The 23,592-nt window shown below is 40.6% G+C and overlaps 1 protein-coding gene across 11 annotated transcripts in view; it reads right to left on the reverse strand.

Annotated features, from left to right (window-relative positions):
• Positions 1-23,592, reverse strand: part of slc20a2 (solute carrier family 20 member 2) — a 63,096-nt gene that overhangs the window by 21,189 nt on the left and 18,315 nt on the right. The window contains exons 1-2 of one of the 11 annotated variants that reach the window (XM_028579120.1): positions 16,903-16,926; positions 10,529-10,595 (exon numbers count right to left, since the gene is read on the reverse strand). The exons of 7 other annotated variants lie outside the window; for them this stretch is intronic. The gene's annotated coding sequence lies outside the window, so the exon portion shown is untranslated. Of the gene's footprint in view, positions 1-5,341; positions 5,650-10,528; positions 10,652-16,902; positions 16,966-23,592 lie in introns of those variants that run through there. 3 more of the 11 variants (XM_028579121.1, XM_028579119.1, XM_028579123.1) reach the window with 3 other exon arrangements.

Raw genomic sequence — 23,592 nt, forward strand, 5'->3', positions numbered from 1 at the left:
TCAGTGATGCTGTTTTGCCCTCATCGTTCTCTGTGAAGTTTGCTGGAAGTGATGTAATAGCGTTTTATGTGGAGTGAGTACTGTGCTGGACTTTGTTTAAAAAAAAAAATAAAAAAAATAAAAACAGCCTTTTAAATGCTACATTGCTTGAAGGAAATAACGGGAGTAACAGACTAACCAACTAAAAAGTGGCGTATTTTCTTTTTAAATAAGTGCTGTTGCGGGGGATCAAATTCATGTCGATGTAGAGTGGTTCATGTGGAATTTAAACTGATAAATATTTAAAGAAACTTAAATTGAGAACAGAATCACTGCTGTTGTAATAAGAGTGCGTGGGCTCTGCACTTGCTGAGTTCATCTGATAGAAAGTCGATCACATCAGATCCATTAGAACAACTGGCAAACAGCTTCCTATGTCCCAGTAAAGTTCCACAAGGCTTATTTACAACGCAACAACGACAACATGCTTTAGAAACAGATGGGGCCACCAACACTGAAGCCTCTGGTGGTCCCTAAGAAACCTCTACACCACAAATGACTTGGTCTGGGTTCTTTCTCCTCTTTTTCTTCTGTCTATGCCACATAATCAAAGTCATGTCATAGGGGTTAATGGCTGCACATTTCCTTCTATGGTTAAGCCAATTGTTAATGAGGAGCATTAAACGTAAACAGCTTTCAGGCCGGACTAGCACATTCCCTCGACATGAACCGACTGTGTTCCTCATCGCGTGGGGGCAGGCAGCTCCTTTCTAAATAGCCTGCGGCAAGTTACGGCTCCCTCCTCCCGACCAAGAGCTCCATCTGGAACAGTTGAGGTCACATACTGCTATCCTTTATCCTTTGTTGAACCACAACACCCACATAAAAAGATGATAACAATTTCTGTCTTGATCAGGTCTGCGCAAGACCTCCATAAAATCTGAATCTATTACCTAAAGTGAGACTGAACACTAGTTAAAAATCTTATTTCATTTCCCTCACATTAACCCAACAGAACCCAGGACAGCTCTTTTGTTTTTTATATAGAGGAAAGGAGAGCTCAGGGGTTCTAAAAAGGAAAATGTGATACTTTGTTGATCCCTGAAGGGAAATTCTCTTAACCGGCTTCCCTCCAGAGAGAGATCAGAGCGGGGGTCAGTGACCCTGGACTTAAAGATTCAGTCTTCAGACAGAGGTTGGGCTGAAAGTCTGAAGTCATGAACTTATGTTCATCAAGACTGCTAATGACAACACTTAAATCCTAGGTAGGATGGTAGCTCTATCTGAAGCTTTAAAATTCTATTGATTCCTGAAGTACTTTATGTCACATATCATTTTCCCTTACAACCAGACTGGTTCATCAGAAACATTAAAATGCCATTTCATTTAGTCTGCACCATGCAGGCATTTTGAGACTGCATGAGGAGGGGGATGACACCTCATCCTCAAGAGGATCACACAGTCAAACATGGCCATCCACCAAGCACAACCAGAGACTCCACAGAGGAAACGGTCAAACACGACACCGGAGAAAGCAGAGTACACTGCTCCAGTGTGTGAAGGAGGAAAGATGAGCATGAGTGTGGGCGTGCACACAAGCGCCAGGCATTTTTAATCAGGTCTACAATTTTCTAAACAGGGAAACTTAACATGACAGCTGCAGCTGACACTTGGTCCATTTCTGAAGACCTCGTCCTGCTGTGCAACACATGAACACCAGCTCATATGCCGCCACTCCCAGTTGTGCAGATAAAAACTATTTTCTCCAGGGCGAAGTAGTCTGGTGGTAACCTGTGGAGTCCTCTCATTGACTGCTGTGCTACAGAGGAGATTCAAACTGTTCCTTAGTACTATAAACATGTAAAAAACAGTCAACTAGTCTAAAGGGAATAATAAAAAAAACAATGCGTTTTTGCTTCAATAGCCTTTGTCAGGGTTACAGGATATACTCAGTATATGAAGTGAAACTGTGTGAGACTGCCTGAGGGCCCAGAGACCAACCAGACCGCTCTATGTAGACATGTCGACCTTCACCCTAATAATGTGTGAAATGTGTATTTTTATTGTTTTCTTTGTATAGAAAAATAATAGAGAGGCAAAGTCCCTCTTCTTCCGGTGGACCCTATGGGACCTTATTCCTGAAAACAAATGGACGAAAGAGAATTTTTTTTTATCCCTGTTGGATTGAGCCATGGATTATACATAAGATGTTTTTGAATTTAAAAGATCATTTCACGTCAGGAAAGTCACAGTTTGTCGTAGTACCACTTAGTTTTGTGTGAAATCGCTCAGTGAACTACATATCTCATCTCGCACAATATACATCACCTTGCTTGCTGCTCGGCTTGCTCACTAGCTATCTAGCTAACTTAGCCTATGTTCCACAACACGTGAGGTTATCTTACCTGATTTGTTTCATCCAGCGTCTATTAATCATATTAAGTCCCTGTGCGATATTGGGGTGAGTAGTCTAAGAGTAGTCTTTCTAATTATGTATTTTCAGAGTCTCATACTTCAGTTTTACGACAAACTCCCAACTTTCTTGACTTGCAAAATTATCTTTTGTGTAATTTATTGCTCAATTCAAACAGGATCACATAATTATTTGTTTCTCCCTGTTCACTACCGTACATATTTCTGCCAAAATAAGGTCACGTGGTGGTCACGGTGGTGTGAGACAGTGTCAGCAAAAAGCTGGTACTCCGTGAGGAATCGTCCAAAATGCCTGTCTTCGCATCTCAACATCTGGTGTGTTAGCAGCGAGGTTTAAAAACACATTGAAATGTCTACTGCGCGGTGTGAACGTGGAAAACACAGCCTGGGAATGTTTGTACATTCTAACAGATGAAGAGGTATATGACCTTATGTCCTTAAATAGCAAATCCTGCCATGAGTTACTACATACAGCAACCACTCATGGAGAACACTAATGCGCCAGGACTCAGTTTCACATTTCTGATGCAAGCAAAACAAAGCTCATATGAAATGGATTTCTTGCCAATACGTGAGCTATAGGATTGTCAGTATGTTAGAGGAGTCATCACCATCTAAGGCTACACAAGCTGTGTGACTTGTGAGCATCCACACGGCTCCAATGAACATTATTCACTGGGACCTTGAAACTTGATAGAACCTTTTGAAAGCAAAACATTAGAAAAAAACGTTTGTAACATAAGAGTGTTATGCAACCTGCATGAAGGTTATCTTTTCTCATTACAAATAACTGTCTACTTAAAAAAAAACAAAAAAAACACATGACGGTAGCAAAGATATTGAATGTCATGTCATATCCACCACTTAGTTTTGAAATATACCTTTAGGGATCGTTATACACAAAAATATAATTTGGTAACATCTGCTCAGTCAGGGTTGCCATTAAGAAAACAAGCAGTTCTATAACGCAGATTCACCGGCAGTTATAATGGCTTTTGCTACCTGAGAATATGCACCATGATTATGTTGCCGTTTTGCTGGTCATGGAGATGCTGAAAAATAATCAGAAGATGAAACAGTAAAATGCTGAATTCAATTTGAAAAAACTGGCAGCAATGGTTACTTTACCAAAGGGAAGAAATGACTGTTCTGCTCAATAAAATTCAGGAGAGAGGTTTGAAATAATGTGAAGGAAACTCACTCACAGGGGGACAAAGTATGTCTTAAATAGTTGATGTGTAGCTGTCATTTAGACATGCACATATTTCATGACAACTGGAACATTATGGTTAATTAAAAAATATCTAATCCACAAGCCCTGCTCATATTTATAAAGATGATGGACCCACTTTTTTTCCTTTTTTACGAGGGGAAGCAGCTGGGGTTAATTTGACTTTATCTGTCTGGAGGATTCCGGAGTATTGTGTGTTAAAAAAAAAAAATCAACCAGATAAATGTTCAACTGTCATAACGGTTTGAAACGATCAAAACATACAGCTTCCTTTTTCAGCTCAGGTGAATCTTTAAGAACGTTCTGCACAAAGTGTGTCACGACCGCTGTCCAAGGTGCTGAACCTGAGACCACCAGGGAGCTGTTTGATGGGATTGCTGTTCCAATTCTTTATGACCAGGAGATATCCATGGTTTTATTTTATGTAAAAAGCATATCTATCAATATTTAAGTGTGCATACCTTGGATTATAGGGCCCAAGTGATTTTATAGACCTTTATGACTGGATTTTAATTGACAACTTATTATGATATTGTTTCCTTTTTTTTTTACTGCAAATCGGGATTTTCTAATTTCGCCGATTTCTATGTGTTTGTAAGTGGCCCACTAACCATTGCTGGTTCAATTCCCTGCTCCTTCTGTCTAAATGTCAAAGTGCACTTGAGCTAGTCAATGCTCACCCTGGGATTGCTCCCAATGGGCAGGCCAGAACATTGCCATTGCAGTTGTTTGTGAGGCTAACTGTAGTGCCACGTGTCTGCTATGGTAGGAAAGCCATATATACTATTTAAGTGCAGTCCTTTTACAATTTACCATATCATACTCAGTTTGAAATAAACTGCTGTTCCTTCTAAAAAAGCTAGCCTAAATAAAAACACTTAAAAAGTGACATCCTCTGTTAGGCAACATGCTCTTGAGGATTATTTCTCGCAGACACATTTTCTTCCTGTGGGTGCCAGGTGGCAAAACAGTACACACATAATGAGGGCACTGACACAAAAAACACAACATGGGGAAACGAGACTAAATTAGGTCTTCAAGCCATCGATGCTGGAATATTTAATTAGGATGTCTAGAGGATACATGAAAGACTTTAAAAGGAAAGTTGTACAATACCTGTGGAGAATATTGACATTTTTTTGACAACGGAAGAGAATATCCAGCTATATCACGACCTTTTACCTGTTACAGCATTGACCTCTAGATACATTTGTTGTGTTGTATGCCATGACTGTAAAGAGAAACTACTTACTGTGATCACTTCTCTAATTGTTTGCGGTCGCTGCTGTACAGTGCTCATTAATCTGCCTGAGATGCCACTGCACCACAGCCTCAGCTGGTGCAAAACACTGTCACGAGCTACGATCTGCATTGACACGCGGCTGCACTATACACGCACAAATTCAAACCCTCCCTTCCTCCTCTCATCAACTAACCCCTTCCTCTCTAGGCACATGCTAAAAGGACCTGAACTAGAAACATACATGCAGCGTCAGATGATGACTCACAGCAGCATCATATCCAGTGCTGGCTAATTGTTACACCTGAAGCATACACAACTGCAGTCTGTGCGTCAAAGGACACAGGATGCTCCCATCTACCAGATGCCTTATAAAGTTAAAGTAAAAAAACGAGATATGGTTAAGACAAAAAACAGAGACAAACCGACAAGTAGGCCTGGAAATCAACTCCACTCACCTTCATGTCTCCTCACATCAGTGAAGGGTGTAAGTTGTGGAGATGAATGTCAAAGACAAAAAGAGTATTGGGGAGAGAAACACTGAGAAATCATAGGCTGAAAAAGAAAAAAATTGACCAAGAATAGAACCGGGGGCTAAGCACGTAATATGACGGGAAATCAAATGATGAGGAGAGAGTGGAATGGAACAGCCGATGACAGGAGGAGAGGAGTGAAAGGAAGGAGAGAAAGCTTAGTGAGAAATCAGCAGGTTGTGGTAGTGTTGCAAGAGAGAGAAGAACAGACCGAGCTATCAAGAGAGAGTAACAGGGGGAGAGCAGCGCAGCCAGCTGAGTCTAGACTGCCTCTTAAAGGACAGTATCCGCATTCACAGCACACTCCAGCCAATGACGAATATCCCAGAGACTGAGGTGTACCGCTGACTGGCTGTCTGTGTGCCGAGAGGATGTTCAGATGGAGAGGCGGCAGCCAATGACAGCAAAGAAGGATAACTAACGAGGGGGAGATGAGAGGGAGAGGAGGTGAAGCTGTGCGTGGATGTGTTGTTGCCGGAGAAAAAGCATGCAGACGGATCAAGGGCATTCGGAGCACTAGCATTCCCTTGGTTACTCTGGTCAATATAATATGCACATTTTGGCACCCGAATACTGATACACGTTTAGAAGGAAAGCAACAGCGTGAGCGCTGAGTTACACAATCATCTATGATGCTCGTTACTGCATATGATGAAATGAGCCAGCCACTTTGGGCCATTTTTCTTGGTAACACAGAGGGCTGTCACACAAGAGCACACTGTATCTCAACACTGTTACTTGGCTACAATCCACCCATCACTTTCTCTGCCTTTCTTTCTCTGCCACAATTGTCCCTTTTAAGGACATGCTGAACAGTGTGTCTTTATGTGACTTGGTTTGAGCAGGCAGAGACAGCGGCTTGTCGACACAATGAAGAGTGCGGACCAGATTCACTGCAGGCTCAGAGCAGAGCCCATGTCTCTTCAGCAGTTCCTTAACACACACTAATAATACTTCAAGAAATATGGCAAGAAATATCCTACACACAGACTACCTCAGACATTAACAGGCCTTTCTAGTGAACTAGTCCATGAGAGATAAGGCAGGCAACTGAGTTGAAGCTTTTTGTTCTAAACTCTGATTGCAGCAATTACTCTGGGCTTTTTAAAATAGTTATGGCATCTTTATAGATGTTTTTTTAAACTTTGGAAAAATGTACCAGAGTACCGCTGTTTGGCTCAACCACAAACTACCTGCCTCACACAAAATATTCAATGCTTACAGTTTCTCGCTTGACCTACACACAATCTTTGTACTGTTAAAACCATATACTTAAAAATACTCATTACTCACGTACACCATTGAAGCTTAGGCAATGTCTGGTGCCGCTGGGCAGTTCAGGTTCTGTTCCCTTTGCTGTCACATACTGTGCACGGACTAGAATAGGGCCGATAAATTCATTTGTCCAGTACTGTGTCAGAGGTCTGATCTTGTGTTTGTTTGAATTCCTGTGGCTTTCTGCTCTATCGTCTCTCACTCATTCTCTCCCTTTCTGTCCCCCCAACTGGCCCTGCCTGCTAAAAAGCCTATCTGCGTCAGCTGCACCTGCTGCCTCTGACTCTTTGCTTCGCAGCAGGGAGGCGCTGTCTCTTAGAACCAAAACACACACACACGCACACACAGCATGCATGACTGCGAAGAACATGTAGCTCTCAACACCGTCTTCAAAGACTCTAAACACGCAAACCGTTCCATAAATCCTCTCACTCATTCCATTTTGTCACAACCGCCGTGGGTCTGCATTGCAGTACTAAGTCCTGTTGTCATACGCAAATAACTATGGTAATCCTCCAGATTGCTTCTGACGGCCATTACAACCACACAGGCAATCTGTAAAAAAAAAATAAAAATAATGTGGGCATGCAGATAAATCATTCATCATCATAGTTGTCTTAGTACACTTCTTTGGCTAATTTACCCTGAGAGGTGAGTTATCATCATCATCATCATCCTACTGTCTCCTCGACATCACTTGAGTCCCAGGGCAGCAGTGAAACATCAGGGTAAAATCCCTCATTTGAGAAAAAAAAAAATGCATGTGGGGAGTTTGTTTAAAATGTCATTTTGGGTGTCAAATGTTTACAGATATATTTATGTTGGGAAACAATACTGTAAGTATACGTTTAAAACTAATGCTTTTATTGTGTGAATTCTGATTCAACAGCATTCACAGTATGCTTATTCTTTTCTTTACTATTATTACACTTCTTCCGTACGTTTTTTGGTCTTCAACTACTTCAGCATACTTTAGGCTTAAAAAACAATTCAAATATCAAAATGTTTAGCTCTTTCAGCACATGATGGGACTTCAACTTTAAAACTTTTCACAAAATATTCAGCTATTGAAATTGTATTTTACAGTTTGATATCCTTTAGTTTTGTTCATTTCAGGCATTTTTATCAATTATAATGGGTGTGTATTGCGTGACTTACAGTGGGTGATGTCATGGCTAGAGCACTGAGCCTTGAGAAAGTAATATTAGTCTCTTCTCTATAACTTGTTGTCACGCCCACAAAGACCACACACACACACACACACACACACACACACACACACACTTAATGGGACAACACTGAAGAAATTACACTTTGCTACAATGTAGTAGTATTAAGTTTACAGCTTGTATAAGTGTAAATGTGCTGTCCCCTCAAAATAACTCAACACACAGCCATTAATGTCTAAACCGCTGGCAACAAAAGTCAGTACACCCCTATGTTAAATTCCCATAGAGGCAGGCAGATTTTTATTTTTTAATCACATACCCTTCACCATACCTAGAGATTGGCATGGTTTTATGTCAGTTACCCTAATAGCTAGTTTGATTTGCATTGAGAGATGATTTTATGGAAACTACCTCTAAAAGTAGGTGTCTCAAAAGATGAGGATTTGGCATTTTGTCATATGATCTTAAAGTGAATCTCTTTGGGTTTTAGACTGATGTCACATAAAACAAGGAATTTGAAGAGGACGCTTTGGGCTCTTGGAAATGAAAACTATTTAACATTTTATAGAAACAAATAAATCAGAAAAAAGGCAGATTAATCAATAATGAAAATAATCATTACTTGCATCCCTATCATTACATTGTGATATTGATGTCGACTACATACAGTATCTCACAAAAGTGAGTACACCCCTCACATTTTAGTAAATATTTCATTATATCATTTAATGGGACAACACTGAAGAAATTACACTTTGCTACAATGTAAAGTATTAAGTATACAGCTTGTATAACAGTGTAAATGTGCTGTCCCCTCAAAATAACTCAACACACAGGGTTTTATGTCGGTTAGCCTAATAGCTGGTTTGATTTGCATTGAGAGATGATCTTATGGAAAGTACCCCATGCCGATCTCTAGGTATGGTGAAGGGTATGTGATGATGTGGGGCTATTTTAATTCCAAAGGCCAATGGAACTTTATCAGGATGCATAGTATCCTGGATCCATGAAATAACTGGCCTTTAAAAATAAAAATCTGCCTGCCTCTATGGGAATTTAACATAGGGGTGTACTCACTTTTGTTGCCAGCGGTTTAGACATTAATGGCTGTGTGTTGAGTTATTTTGAGGGGTCAGCACATTTACACTGTTATACAAGCTGTAAACGTAATACTTTACATTGTAGCAAAGTGTCATTTTCAATTTCATGTTTTATTTTTATCTAGACAAATTATATACCAATAAGTTCACAAAGACCTTGTGGTGCTCACAATGAGGTCATTTCACTGATGCCACCTACAGTTTAGGCTGTCTGAGCCTTCTTTTCACAGGTCACTCTGTGTCCGTTAATGGGAGCAGTCTAACAGCACGTGATAAGCCAACAAATCAGTTCAGCTTTTCAAAAAAACCTTTAAATATTCCACATCTTTTATACATTAGTGTGGTTATTAAAGTTTTTAATGAAAATCATGTCAATTAAAACCATTCATACTTTTCCAACTATCCTCACTACTTGAACTTCTTCTTACGGATTTAAGCTATTAATCCGCTATAGCAATTTAGCTATTCAGTACGCATTTTCTGCAGGAAATGCATTTTCTAGTGTAGAATTCAAATTTATGAAGAACATCAGAGTATCGTAAACGCGCTGTTGATTAAATAGATTCATGAATGAGTTTTGTGTCATCGGCACTCACACCACTGGGGACAATGATAAAGAGCCAATAGTCATAAATCTCTTTTGAGTTAACCATCTACATCAATTTAAACACTGACATTCTACAAGGCTGTATACTGGGAATTCACAGGCAACACTCAGCGCGGTCTATGATGTGAAACACTTTGCCAGTAGATCTTCATTAATATGGTGGTTGGCGAGGTACCTTCTTCAATCCAGTTTTAAGGGATGACAAAAATCAGAGAAATGTCAAGTCTCACACTCCATAGACCGAACATGTATCTGAGCCTTCAGCAACACTAAAGCAGGCCGTGCTACAACAGCAAACAATCGAGCCCCCCCTCTGGCTTTCAGTGTTGAGTAAGCCTCATGTTTAAATACTCTTAAGGTCAACTCTCTCTGGTTTCAGTGGAGGCTGTACATGGGTTTGACTCCCTCACCCTGAAACGGCAAAGTGGCTGAAGTGACTCCTCAGTGCTCGAGTGTCTGTACAACTGTTTTGAGACACACTGTGCTGATCCTTACACTGGGTTTTGTTTACATTAAGTGTATGTCATCTCTGCGTATGAAGAATACACAGACATTACAGACTGAACATTTAAAAGACATGAAAGTTCACATGATTTGAAGAAGTTCTTTTTTCTTCTACGTAACAAATTTGGGATTTGAAAGTATTCTTTAGAAAGGTCCAGCTGAGTGTGTACACACCGATACAGACGCACACAAACAAACAATGCATAAAACCACTAAGGCTAAAATAGCAGCAACACAAAGGATGCAGTGCCCAAAATAAAGCTTTTAGGCCAGCAGAAACTATTAGTCACCTCTGAGAATAAACCATGCTCACAACAGGGATCCTAATTGACCAATCAAAATGTGCCTCAAACATGAATGCAGAGCCAACTACTTTATTACCAACAGTAAGGGAGCCTGTTTTGTTGGCTAGCCTTCACATCATAGGACTACTGACAGTATTAGGATTGGTACATACCAACAGTAGAGGCTTTTTGAGGTTGAAGTCCGGCTTTCTTCTCCTTCTTCCATCTGGCCTCATGCTCCTGAGTGTAAGAGTCATCTTACCCTTGACCCTCTCTCTGTTTTCCTCACCCCCCTCCCACACACAGCTTTAGCCAGACAGTTCCAGTTCTCTTCCACAAATCAGCATTAGGTGCCCAATAGCAAAGCCTGCCCCTTTAACCCCTGTGCTTCCTCCTCAGCTTACCCTTACAGATTTCTCCTTATCTTTAGGTGAGGAAGCGTAGAAATGTTGATCTGGACCTCCAAACTACCTACCTATTTCTCTGAGACTGGTAATCTACTGTTGGCATTCTCTGTGGTATTAAAATGTGTTACTGGGGCAAAGTGGGTGCCGGTATTAGGGAGTGCTGAAAACGTCGCCCAAAAAGGAAAAGAGGCTCGGTGGGAAAGGAGAGGTACAAACATGAGTAATTATGTTTTAGGCTACAGCCACACTAATGGGGATTAAAGCATCTTGTCCTCTCCGTTTTGGCCTTCCATCCATCCTCCAGACCAATGACATTTTAATGAAAGTGTCCTCCACAGTGTAGATCTAACAACGTCTTGTGTTATGTGCAAAGACAAAAATTTGTTTTTTGAAAATGCTGACATGACGGTCATAAGATTATCCAAGAGTCATGTGATCAATTTGAGAATTTGGACAAGGTTTAAAAAATAAATTAAATTTTAGAAAATATTTTTTTTTAAGTTTTAGTGTGTAACCCTGAACTTTCAGTTCATAAACCGTTTAAAACAGCCGTTTAAACACCTACCACCTGGAAACACCATCATTGTAAGGTTTCAGTTGGGCTTATAAAAACTATTCATCCCCTTTTCTTTTTTTTATTGTCATACAAAATTGAATATAATATTGAATGTCTTTTGACACTGATCTACAGAAAATGGCCCCGATAGAAAGTGATCTAAATCAATTACAAATATAAAATACATTTCCAGGTCCTCCGCATTGTAATTTTTTTTTATGACTCTGGGAAAGGTCTAAATAGCGCTAGTGTGCTAAAGGCCAAACAGCAGGTGGTACAGGGTTAAGGAAATGGACACATAAATAGAGTTTAAAGTGTCTGCATTGGTATGGATATGAGCTTACTAATTTATGTCACAGTATTAAGTGTCTGGACAGATTTCAGGAAAAAAAAGGGAACAATTCAGCATGAAGGGAAAAAAAGCTGATGCACCAACTGTGGATATATACTACCATATAGTATAGTATGAAAATGCCTGTTTGTTTCTATTAACTCTGAGTACCTACAGTATGACTGACATTTGTGATCTTGGATGGCGGTGTCCCCACATGTGAGGTTAAAAGATGAGGACAGAAAGGAAGAGAAAGAGGGGGGACAGAGAGCGAGAGCGAGAGCGAGGCCACTAGATCCTCCTAAGCTGGATCTAGTGGCCTGTGCCCTCCTGCTCTTAATCCTGGCTTCCAGCACATGACCCAGCTAACCGAAAACTATGGAGTGCTTTGATTAGACCTGCTGCTGTGCGCACGTAGTGGGAGACGTGGCGGCGGTGGGGGGACATGGGGTCCACTGCTCTGCCACAACTTTGCAGGAATGCCAGGCCTCTGCACTGACACATACCTATGCACACCAGGGTTTATCCTTGCACAGAATTGTCCTTTTGGGGGGGGGGACACACACACGCATGGCAGTAAGCATGATCGGTCCATGTACAGTATAGGCAATGAGTCCATGTTACCTTATTTGACAGAAATCTAAGCATTTTTCTGTTAGTTCAGACAATTTGATAAACAAAAATGTATATTATGCTTGACTAAATAAAACCCCAATTAACAAAATTGGTTTAAAAAAAAAAAATATATATATACTAATATTTAAATAAATCACAGGGAGAGTCCGGTACAGCCCGACTCTGGAGATAAAACTGAGATATCCTCTCATATTCAAGTTCTGCTTGTTTGGTAAATTGCTCTTAAAACACATTTAGAGGATTTGAATTGCTATTTGTATTCTCAATTCTTGTCATGTTGGTGCTGGTGATTTCACACACACACACACACACACACACACACACACACACACACACACACACACACAAGACACGAGGCTGGCTGGATTAGGTATGCAAGTCAGTGGATTAGCCAGACACTGTTATTCTAGGAGTAATGCTGAAAAATGTGCTGTTAGCATTAGCCACGGCTAATAGGCCGCAGAATTAACTGCAATAATGGCACTTGGAGCGGTCACAACAGGGAGGGGTATTTCACATGACAACTTCAGCAGTAGGCCTTAATTGCATCAAGGGGTCTCGCAACATAGACAGGTTTTTTTTTAAGTTTATGAACTAAAAAGGAAAAACTATTTCAAGACTTATTTTTACGTTTGCAATTGATAGAAAAACAACCCCTAAAAAACGGCTTGGTATTGAAAGTCATCCTGAATTGTGTCTATATTAGAAAGTATCTTCAAAGTAAAGGCACTGTTTTTAATATCTGTGCAGAAACGCACTGATATTGGGACCAGTATCAAAATTTTCAATGATTTGTGGTTCAATACACATTTACCACTCAATGTTGTAGAATTAACAACAACTTCTGCTGTGCTCTTACAAGATCATGAAATAGGGAGGGAAATAAAGCTGGTTAGATTTGAAAACAATACTGTAGAGAGTAAACTGTTGGGGAATGCAGCACAGCACGTCTTTACTGTGGGAGATGAACTGTATGTTGTATTCTGTCTAGGGAAGATATTTCTGGTCCTCCCGATGTTTGCACAGCAATCCATCCAAAAGTGATGAAGGGAAACCACAGAATATTTCAACACAAATAAGACAACTAGTGACAATCTTACACATTTAATGATCTCTGACCAGATATGGGATTTGGCAGAGAACCCAGATTTAACATTAAGATTGTTAAGCCATTGAGGACATTGTGCATCTGCCGGATACATTCTCGCCGAGAGATTTCTGAACGACAAAAACTGAAATGTCCACAGGCAGGTTCCTGATAGTGAACAAATCTGTGCACCAACAAAATCACAATATTGAATTGTCAACAGAGTACAAATATTGTATGGCAGGAGAGCTCGAACCATGCTGCTACAACTGCTACTTCTGAAGCATGAATGAGTTAATCTTAAAATGGCTCCGTACACACTGTGACCAGTGTTATCTATCACATGTTTGCCAGTAGTGAGAGAGAGAGACACACACACACACACACACACACACACACACACACACACACACACACACACACACACACACACACACACACACACACACACACACACACACACACACACACACACACACACACACACACACACACACACACACACACACACAAAGTAAAACTAAATGTTTGTCCTCCAATACTCAAACAATGATTGCTGATGATAGAGAAGTGTGAAATCAATTCTCCTTACAGACAAAATGTCTATATTATTACTCTAGTTCTGTCCGTCAACTAAAATGCTTGCCAACAAAAACACCACCAATTCAGATTATTTAACTAAATGCTATAATACAGGCGAGCGCAGCTGGTCGTCATAGTGCCGCCGCCGCAGGAAACTGCCATGACCTAACGCGACACACACATAGAACGTTGAAGGTGTGTTGTTGTTGCCACAGCCAGAAGACAAATTTTGTTTCAAAAGAAGCTGGAGGCAGCAAAAATTAACTATTAACTATTTTAAAAACTGTGGGTTTGTTCAGGACAGCCCCGTCTGTCGCTAGCAATGATGACGCAGTGATTAGTGACGATTCCCTCCGACCAATCAGTAGTCTGCAGGTTTTCACGTCACCTTTTGGTATTGCCTCAGCTCGCTTGGAACCTCGACGGAGGGGATACTTTTATATAAAAATAAAATAAAATAAAAAAAAAAGTACCCGTGGGCAGGCACCAGGTACTTTTTTTCATGATGGAAAACCAAAAAAGGAGAGTAGAGTCGAGGAGAGTCAAACAGGTACCATGTAATGGAAAAATGCCATTAGTGTGGTCACAGCATGCTTGAAGCTGAAGAAAACTCATTGCGACGAGTGGTCTGCTGGTGTTCCGGTGATGGAGGTTAAATGGGGCTGAGGGAGGGTTTGCTTGGGTCACCTCTAATCCAAATAATTTCCTTGAGAATTTTCCACCCATCGCCTCAAATCAGAACACGGTCTTGCCCCACCAGTAGGGGGCACAACATAGCTCAAATCCTCTCACTTTTCTCATGTGCCACTAGAATTTTAAATTTAAAGTTTGCTATAAATGCCATTTAAAAGTCTTTAAAGTCTAAACACTCCATGTACAGCATTTATTACAGCAAGAAGTTACTGCGGTCTCTTTTTGTTTGTATTCTGCCTCCTGCAAGTTGTAGGCTGCAGTTGATTTCATTGAAAACTTGCTGAGATAAACAGCAGCCTCTATTAAAGTAATCCACCATTTTAAATATACTACGTATATTTTATTCTTCCCTGGACATGACTTTATAAAGATCCAGTCATTGCCGCTGTATAAAAAAATTGTTCAATTACAGCAGAACTGAATGTGAAGAGATCACTTGGTGTATCCAGCTAGATGCATCCTCTCTACTCAAGTTTCAATTTGCTTCTTTGCTGCCACGCAAAAGATGATAATGAGGCGCAAGATAAAGCAGCAGTAGAAAAACAAACTGCTTTAAACTGCTACGGTTTTCAATAAATTAAACTAAAAGCCTGTATTTCCAGTCTACATAAACAAGATATGACTGTACCAAACTAACCTTGTTTCTACATTAATACATTACAATAAAAGCATGCAGTGGTTTGGGCCTGAGGACCTCCATGAATTCAGTCAGTTAAGCGGTTTTTCCATTGCATGGTAGACTTGACTCTACTCGCTCTTTTTTGGTTTTCCATTGACAAACGTTCTGGATAGTACCGGGTACCTTTTTTGGTAATAACTTGGTCGAGGCTTCAAGCAAGCTGAGCTGATACAAGAAGGTGGAGTTAAAACACGATACCGGTGCCGGTGATACTTTTAAACCATGCCAGTGCCTAACTGGTGCCGATACCGATACTTAAAAAAAAAAAAAGGAACAGAAAATAGGCTTGTTTATTGCTAAGGCCATATGGTCAAATTTAAATTATTTCTTTAAAAATGGCAGGGCAGACTGTTTTACAGCCCCAAAAACCTGGAGGTCTCAATTCAGGGATTTTAGGTTTTGATTATAAAACAATGACATAATATACTTGCAAGTTTAAGGCCGTTGAACTCTCTCCCTCCATCTCTTTAGAGCGTGCAGGAGGAAGGACATGACACAGATTACACCGCAGCCAGGTAGCCAGTTCGTTATTTGGTCATAAACAACCAAGTCAAAGACACTGGTAATAACGCATGCTCCTACAAATCACAAATTTCAATATAAAAAAAAATTATTAAAAATTTGTTTAGCCTTGGCATAATATATTTTGCAAGCCACAGCAGAATAAGTTGTAAAAAAAAAGATTGTGTTGACAAGTATGTTGACTGCAGTTCAGACTGAAGCTGGGTAAGCCTTCTCAGCAGTACTGGGTTACTGTAGAACCATATGTGCTGGAATGTGTGAAACATTATGAAGATGTCATCACATGCTCAGTGCAGGGAACCCTAGAGATTTTCAACGATATTTAATCCTTATCTTCCATAGTTAACTGGCCTGACATTACCCTAGAAAAGCATCTTTGCTCCAGGACAAGACCTGTTTATTCTGTGCGCACTCCACTGTGTGCACAGTGTTTTCCCAAGGGTTTCTTGTAGTACAGAAGTATTTTTTTGATGCCAGTGCATTTTCCAGGCTTTGTTCCAATATTTTACTCAGTTGTTAGTTTGGACTACCAGATTGAATGTTTGAATACCCTGATTAACAATTAAAATAAGTAGCCCTCTAATTCTGTGTCCGGCAGTCTCAGCTTGTTAAAGTGTAATGACATAATTCAGTACAGTCATCATGTGCGATCACGTTAGTATTTCCTCACTGTACTGTTAAATGTCTCATAGGTGAAACCAAAGACATAATTTACTTAAAAAAAAAAAAAAAAAGACTGTTCGCCAACCTGTCAAATACAGACGCTTTGTCACAGCCCTTGGTGTCAGATATCGACACACACCGCCCTCACATGCACTTACATGCATGCGCAGCCAGACCTACTAAAGCAAAGAACAGAGATTTTTGATTGGTTTGTTAAGTAAGCAATATGCCAGAACTCAGAAGAAAAAAAAAAACTCTACTCTTCACTTTGACTTGATCTTTAGACATCTTTTCAACTAAGATGTGCACCATACCTTCATTATCGCTTATCTTGAACAGAATTATTAACGTTTATACATGCCATTGTTCTACCGAGCTTGTGCCCACTCACTCAAGGTTGCCTCTGGATAGATACCCCTGCTCTCACCGTCCACCCTCACTGCTTCCCGAGGTGTCACATATCCACCACTCGCTCTTGTTGCTAAAGGGCATTAGGGAGGAGGAATGATTTGGCTAGAAATAGCAGTGTCACATGAGCATGTGCAGTGACCATTCAGCCAGCTGCTCATCCTTACATGGAGCCCTGCTCCATCTGTACAATCAAATGCAAATAGTGGTAACATTTCCAACACAACAGCGTGGACCGGGGAAGACAGGTCCATCATTCATGTCCGAGACTTGTCACATCCTTCACCACACTAGGAGAGCAGAGTTAAAATGGACATGTAAGTTGACACCTGCTCAAAGATTATGAACTTCTACAAACTCAGAAGAACTTTCACAAAGACAAAAAGTACCCCCTGAGCCCCTTGTCCCATGAGAGAAAGAACAAAATACAGTATGTCTAGACAATTAATAGAGAAAATATTTACACATAACAAGTTTATGTTCATACTGAAATCACAAAATGGTCTTCATCAAAAAACTCAGTAGCGAACCGTGAATCTTAAAAGGAACACGCCGACTTATTGGGAATTTAGCTTATTCACCGTAACCCCCAGAGTAAGACAAGTCGATACATACCCTTCTCATCTCCGTGCGTGCTGTAACACTGTCTGATGGTTCCAGCATTAGCTTAGCCTAGCACAGATCCTGCAGGTAACCGGTTCCAACTAGCCTACTGCTCCGAATTGTGACAAATTAACATAACGTAACATGAGACACAGCAGTCTTCTGACAGTAAACAAACCGGGAACTATATTCTCAGACAGGCTTGCTGTGAGCATATCACTCTGCCCAAGTACTATATTCTTCCGCCTGAGAATGTAGTTCCCGGTTTGTTTACAGTTAGAAGACGGCTGTGTCTCATGTTACGTTGTTTTTTGTACACGCTGTGACTCTATAAATCACAACATGTAAATAGGAACATGTTGGCATTATTTTGTCACTTATTTGGAGCAGTAGGATTGCTGGAACCATTCACCTGCATGTTCTGTGCTGGCCTGATGCCGCTGGAGCCGTCAGACAGCATTACAGCACGCACGGAGATGAGAAGGGTATGTATGGCCTTGTCTTACTCTGGGGGTTACGGTGAATAAGTTAAATTCCCAATAAGTCGGCGTGTTCCTTTAAACCTTTATTCTCTGACCCCCGTTCCCACGCCAGGAAAAAAAGCAAACTACCAGTCTAGCTTATAGTGTTCTCTCTAAAATGACTGCAAAAGTTACATATGACAATTCCAGCTCTAAAACAAACGCTAGTTCAACCTTAGCAATGCAACGAGCAAACAGCACAGAGAGAGTGAGAGCTATCACTAAAAAACAAATTTCTTAAGCAAAATGCAAATCCTCCTTAAAAATAATAGCATGATTGGACAAGCTGTGTGTGCACTTCAGCGCAATGTAGTGACAACGGGCCCCTCCTACCACACAAAACCAACTACATTTCATTTGCCTACACATAATGACTGCACGCACACAGCCAAGTTACGATTAGCAGCAGCGGCAAGAATAGAATCAGTTGGCACAGCGGCCTATTAGATTTACATAACCTACCTGATGATGGTTGTTGGCAGTTCAAAAGGTAAGTTCATTAATAGTCACTGGAGTTGAAATGCCTCTCAAAAGCCTTGGTTTTCTGCACAAAATTAAGCTCAGATGTAGGTATTTCTTTGCCAGTTAACTCTTAACTTTAGTTAATCTTGAAAACTGCATGGATAATAAATTCACAACAATGTCCTCTTCACCATCGGTAACGTTACTCTCGGCTTTCATCGCAAACCAACAGGCTAGCTAGCTAGTTTATCGGCGGTGCTAGCTTGTGATTTGTGTCCCCCCCAGGGAGTAGAACGTGTCATAAAGTTAACAATAACAAAGCCCGCCCATTTCAAGTGAAGATATGATTGGTCAATTTGAAATTAGTAACTCTTATTGCTTGGCCCTCTGTAAACATAGATATAGAACAATGTCTGTAAATGTATAGCTGGACCACCAATCACAGGGCTGAAAGTATCACATTTTCTTCATAGCAACAGCAAAATTCTGAAATTTACAACTGATGACTTTAATATTATTTTTTAAAATAGGGTCAGTATGGAATTGTCAGGGTCCTGACAGTTCCATACTGATCAAAATTTATTAAAGTGCAAATTATGTCCAGATCAGCTTCTTGCACAGCAGAATTAGCAGTCTTTAAAAACATTTTTTTTTAAACAAAAAAACCATAATAAACAATAAGTTATCTTATTTTCACCAAACCTCCCACAACTAACTACTTGTGGTGTTGACGTGACCCGGCAAATCACCCCAAATGCCAAGAATAACTTGTCCCATGCTACTCTCAGTATTTCCTAATACTACTTTGCCATCAAAAGTTTTCCAGAGCCTCAAAACGGACCCCAGGCCTTGGTGGCAAAATAATGACTCCTTAAAGTCAAGCAAGCCCCGGGTGCTCCTGGACAAATGTACTTGAGTAAGAAGAACAGGAAAATAATGTCCATTCTACATCCCATAAATAAAAGCACAATGCATCACAGTTCAGCAGTAAGCCTGTCATTAGCATACTTAACACCAGGCCAGCACCCAAACAAGAGACACTCTGTGTGACAGCGCTTTGATACCGACCCTGCCGCTTACAGAAGGCCACCAGAAACCGAAACAGCTCTCATGGCCCGAGTGGAGAGGACAAGCACAGCCAAAAACACACAACAGGTCAGACAAAACCATGCAACTAGCATATGCAGTCACATGCTACCTAGGGTAATTAATGGCTAATTGTTTACATGCAAGTTGATAGGAGTTTCCTTTTTATGGGAAGATTATAGAGGTTGTGTCTTTCAATAACTTAAAGGACAGAGGTTTTCTTGGATGAGTCTCTCTTGCTTCACAGCAACCAAGACGGGGAAACTACCGGGAAGCCTATGGCCGCCAGCATGATTAAATAACTGAGTCAATGCTAACTGTAAATGCTGCATTTCTCAAAAAGACACAAGAAACCTTAAAAAAATACCACAATCATTCTGTGAAGACATGTCGGTAAAGTATCTGAGCATTATGAGCTATTAAGGCTCACTTTAGGGTCAAAGAAAAATGCAGGCCTGCGTGACAGTGGTAACAGGAGGACAGAGAAGCATTATGGGATGCCAGCATTTTTAAAATCGGTTTTAAGGTTGCCACTAGACAGGAGTTCCCTAAAAACCAGCTGCATACACATACATGTGTACAAACCACAAATATTTAAGTGTATAAATGCAACCTCAAGTATTTTTTGCATCCAGGCAATCCATATCTGGTTAGATATTGGGACAAAACTGAAGCAGTGGTTTTAAAGTAGTCTAATTAAGAGCGGCAATGGTTTCGATTTTTTTCGCAAGCTTTAATGATTCCCTGACCCTGAAGCAATGCTGAAATGAAATCATCAAGAGACTCACGGAACTGTGATATCTGAAAAACTGCTATTCTTAAATTTGTTTTTTTCTCCATCAGTGACAGGTATCAGGTGGCTTTATGCATACTCTTTTCAGTTTCCTTTAACAACAATAATAACCCTTGCATGCCGACCTATTCTGCTCTCATCTGTCAAGTGAAAGACATGTCAACTCCACATGATCAATGACATGCGTAACCAGTTTTTCAGCAACAGTATGGACACACACACACTTTTTCTGTGCCATCATGTGATGTTGCCATGGAGAAGGTTGGGCTCAGATATAACAGTGTGATTGTGCTCGGCGAGCGGAAGGTGGGCCGCGATCAGAGAGACAGACTGTTCTGTGACTGTGACTGCCAGCCTGGTGCCAACAGCCCTCTGCCCACAGAGACACAGACACACCCACTGGCAGAAGCGCAAGCCTGCACAGGGCCCTACTGTCATGGAAATCAGAGACCAACTCCAATACATTTTCCATACATTGCTTTTTCTCACGTCACTCTGCAAGATCAAGGTCATGTCTTCTTTTTTTTTAAATAAAACAAACCCATCCATCAGTTGTGCTAGCAGCTATTAGGTCAGGTTGTAGGGCAGCAACTAACAATTACTTTCATTACTGATTAATCTGTTAATTATCTTTTTGATTAATCAACTACTCGTTTAGTCTCTAACACATCTATGCAAGCAGCTCTGTGAGACTGTACTTAGGCACAGAGGTGCTTTGAGCTAAATGATAACACATCTTAGTTTAGCATGTACGCATCCTAACATTTTAAAGTTAAGTTCAGTAAGTTATTGCAATCTATCCTAAGGGGAACAAGAAGGTTTCATTTCAATCCATCAAATAGTTGTCGAGATATTTCCCTAAAAAAAACACAAATGTCAACCTCATGGTGGTGCTAAAGGGGAAAAAAAGATGGGAAAGTATAAAATACAGCAGTCCCCTGACTGGCATTTTTACCAACAGGGTCAGGTGCTACAAATCAGCACAATGCACTTAAAAGGTACAATATGTAACATTTCTGCTTTAAAATGTCTAAAAATGACCATACCTATGTTATATATTTTTATGAGTTGTGTTCTTACACTATCCCAAATGTTTACACCAAATGTCAAACCCAGAGAAATCTGTTATTTTATTTTCAGATACGGCACGTTTCCTTTAGTCGCCCGTCAGTGGCGTCATATAACCTTTCACCCTCCAGTTACTCCAACTTCCGTCAGGTCAGAACACTGGCACCAAAGAATTTGCTGGCACCAAGATGATACGTTCAGGAGTAATTGTAAATCATACAATTTCACAGAAAAAAAAATAAAATACTTGTAACCGCAATACTTCTTTTTTTTTGCCATACAGCATCATTTTGTGATTAATTACATCCCACCTTTTATCACAGTCATACAACAGAGACCTTATCTATTTTGAAAGTTCAATATCGATACCAGCTTGACGTTACTACAATGTGCTAACGTTGATGCTAAAGCTTTGTGGGTAACATTATGAGGTTACAACATTGTTCAACACGCTAATAAAGTTATTTTTAGTATGACTGTTTCGACCACAGCTAACAGGACTGAGCTAACCCACGAATAACTTCACTAGTAACGTTAACGTTAGCTGTATAGATAGACGATTAATCTAATGCTAATTTAGCCAAAGTAGCACACCCCGGTCTGTCTGCCTCACTCCCCCGGCGCAGAGAGACTCAGTCCGGATGACAGCTGACAACAGCCCCGGGACATATAGCTAGCTAGTTACCGTTAGCCCCCAGTCAGCTATCAGCCAGCTACTTTAATTACAGCATCCCCCGGCCAGAACTTATCTCCAGTGCCTGGCGCTTACGACGCTAACGGCAGTTTAATTAAACGTCGGGAAACAGACTATAGCAGACCCAGCACCGAGTCGCAACAGCGGCCATCCATAGCGGTAGCTAGCTACATCTCCGTAGCGCTACCGGTGTATGTGCCAAAAATCTCCTCCCTGCCGAATTTCTCCCCCCTTCGCGTTTAGCTGTCTTTACGGTTAGCTAAATTAACCCGACAAAAGGTGGGTTAAGCACCAAAACGAAAAGTTAAGATTACTGAAAAGTGAAGGGGAGATAATTCAGTCAGCTGGGAGATGTTCTGCTGCTGCACAACAGGCATCGACCTTGCTGGCTCGCTATCGCGGAGATTTCCCCGGCAATCCCCCACCCACACCAGTCTTTCAGCCTCGTTTAGTAGCTAGCTAGCGTTACAACAAACCCCGTCCGTCCCGGTGTTGAAACCATCCAAAAGGTGACATTGATATGTGAAATATTTTGTGCTTTAGCTGATGGCTACTGCTAGCTTGCTGGCTCACTAGCTAACTAGTCAGCTACAAATAAAAATCTAATCAAGAACAACGTAATTATGTTGGGGAAACTGCAGCTATTTTATTACAATAACATGAATAAACGTAACATGAATACACTTAAATGGGTAAACTCGTCCGTGAACTGATGCATTCTAACCAGTCTAACCGGCAGCGAAGGTGTTTAACACTAAAAACTCCCATAATTCCACGCAACTTCCCAACGTCATCAAAAATCCAGTTTTACCGTCTATTGTTTTGGTTGAGAGACCCCTAGCGGCAGAAAGTTACATATTGTACGTTTAAGAGGCCAATCTATAGACGGGTTTCCTGTTTACAAACATTACAGGGTGCGTGCGCATACCAGGGGCAGAAAGACAGATTGGTGAGCTGGTCCGATAATGCAAACGCATTTTTGTCTCAGTGCACATTGTCTTAGTCCCTTCATTTCGTCATGGCATTTATATAACCCATACTCTATGGTCTTACAAAGCTAACGTTTTTGACCGATTACAATTTAATCATTTTTGCGAGCTGGAGAGCTCTCGTTATGAGAAGTTAGCTATAGCTCGGTTTGCCATTCATTCCAATGGGGAAACCTCGCGGCTAGACTTTCGACATACATTGCATATATTTACACTTTGAATTTCGTCATGGTATTTATATAACACATACTCTATGGTCTTACAAAGCTAACGTTTTTGACCGATTACAATTTAATCATTTTTGCGAGCTGGAGAGCTCTCGTTATGAGAAGTTAGCTATAGCTCTGTTTGCCATTCATTCCAATGGGGAAACCTCGCTGCTAGAATTTCGACATGCATTCCAGTGGCGTATTCCTTTAAGCTTTCCTTATTGTTTGTATATAACTGCTGACTTAAT

The sequence above is a fragment of the Perca flavescens genome, chromosome 5 (genome assembly GCF_004354835.1).
Source record: "Perca flavescens isolate YP-PL-M2 chromosome 5, PFLA_1.0, whole genome shotgun sequence".
NCBI classification, from domain to species: Eukaryota; Metazoa; Chordata; class Actinopteri; order Perciformes; family Percidae; genus Perca; species Perca flavescens.